Genomic DNA, 1,974 nt, shown 5'->3' with positions numbered 1-1,974 from the left:
GAAATGCTACAAGGATCAATAAAGGATGTTGTAACCGGCGAGATGACGTGCTACAACCGATGAGGGACGACATTTTACAACCAGCAAGACAGATGTTGCAACAGGTAGGAAAAAATATTGCAAAGATGTCATAAAATGTTGCATGGTTGACTGAGAATTGGTTAAATTTCGGTCGACTGATTTTTAGCAGGCCCCTTAACAAAAACCAAACTCATGAGATATATAAACGATGCATTTCACATGGCAATATAGCTAGTTACTATGCCATACTAGCTAGCTGGTCTTGTTTGACTAGAGTTTCCTTGGATTGCTAGATTTTCGTTTCTTGTTGCCTTGATCTGTCGCTGTGAACTTGAAGACCGCGGCGGTTGCCGGCGCAGGAGGAGTAGTGTCAGAAGGAGGAGGAAGAGGAGGAGGAACGAGTTTGTCAATGTGGATGCCGAGGGGGACAGCGTCGCCCGACAAATACGCTTTCGGCACGTACAGAGACGTGACCTCATCCGGCCATGGCGTGCCACCGGGCAGGGAGCTGAATGTCATCACGGGCAACTCGAACGTCACCCTCGCACCACTGCCGGCGTGCTCCACGGTGAGCTTGTACGAGAACTGCGGCACCGCCGGTGCGCCTTCGTCCGCCCTGACGCACACCATCGACACCGCGGCGCCCTTGTCGCGCTCGGCGAGGACCAGCAGGAACACGTTCCGCTGCCGGTCGGCCATATCCTCCTCGCCGAGGAGGACGTGCCAGCGCCGGGTCAGGGGCAGGCTGAGCTTCCCCGGCTGGCCATACCGGACGACGATGACGGGGCGGGAGTGTTCCGTGGAGATGTGGTCGAGGAGCATCTGCCGGGAGCCGGAGAAGTCGCAGCCGCCATCCCCGCCCCCTGGCCCCGCGCGCTCCGGGCAGTAGCAGGGCGCGTACTGGCAAGCGCGGCGGTGGTCCGCGGCGTCGTGGTAGACGACGAGGCCCGCCTCGCAGCCGAACTTGACGTAGTCGCACGGCAGCTTGACGGCGCCGGCATAGGCGTCTGCCAGGCGGCAGTGGGCGGCGACAAGGCCGCAGTCCTCGCCGTGCGCACCGCGGCAGGACGAGCACATCAGGTGCCCTTCGTCGCACTGCAAAAAGGATCAAGACGAGCATGGTATGAGGTAAGAATTACCATTACTCTAACCGATTTGCAAACAAGCTACTACACGAAGATTCAAGCTACCGCGAAAATAGGTGGTTTGAGGGGGAGGTGGCAGGCATGGCAGTCCAAGAGCTCCGGCGCCCTACATTTTTCGAAGATGAGGAAGGGCGGCCCGTCGAGGGCGGGCTATCGCTGCGGCTGCGGCTGCGGCTTGGCTTCCACGGGCACCACGGCCATATCTCCGTCTCCTGCGCAGCCGCCGTCGCCGCTGCTGCCATGACCCATTTCTCCTCTAACTTAACTTGCTTCAGGGTCAAAGATCGCACGCATAAAAGATGCTTGAGATTATATGGAGGCCAGGACGAGTGAAGAACCCAACAGCCGTACGTCCGCTCCACATTACTCCGGTGGCATGCAAACTCCGACGGCGCGTTTCGATTTCCGGTCTGCTTTCCCACTGGCCCGTGAGGTGTGTGTACGAATTAATTGATGCATGGAGAGCTGGACAGACGGCGAGATGAGAGAATGCATGCATGCACCAATGCATGAGACTTGTTTTTCTACCATGAGAACAGTGTATCGGCATCCACATCTTCTTGGGGAAAGGTGCATGCATGTGTTCCCAGATTTTACACAGAAATGGCACATTTTTATAATATGGCACATATTTTCTGAAAGGGAAGAGTAATTGAATTTGTTTGTTAGTATTATCATTAAAGAAGAAAGGGAATAAATTATAAAGTAAAAATAAAAATACCAAAATTTTCAAGAAAGAATGAATTGCCGGCTTTGTTGTTACTCTTTCAGAAAAAACAAATTGAAATAAAACTTCATAACAACTAAT

At 53.7% G+C, this 1,974-nt stretch overlaps 1 pseudogene; it reads right to left on the bottom strand.

Moving 5' to 3' along the window:
* Nucleotides 1-291: 291 nt before the first annotated feature.
* LOC119280242 lies at nt 292-1,415 on the bottom strand (annotated as a pseudogene).
* Nucleotides 1,416-1,974: the final 559 nt, after the last annotated feature.

Source organism: Triticum dicoccoides, chromosome 3B (genome assembly GCF_002162155.2).
Source record: "Triticum dicoccoides isolate Atlit2015 ecotype Zavitan chromosome 3B, WEW_v2.0, whole genome shotgun sequence".
NCBI lineage: Eukaryota > Viridiplantae > Streptophyta > Magnoliopsida > Poales > Poaceae > Triticum > Triticum dicoccoides.
Note: the sequence above shows the minus strand (reverse complement) of the source record. Positions and strands in the feature narration are given on the sequence as shown.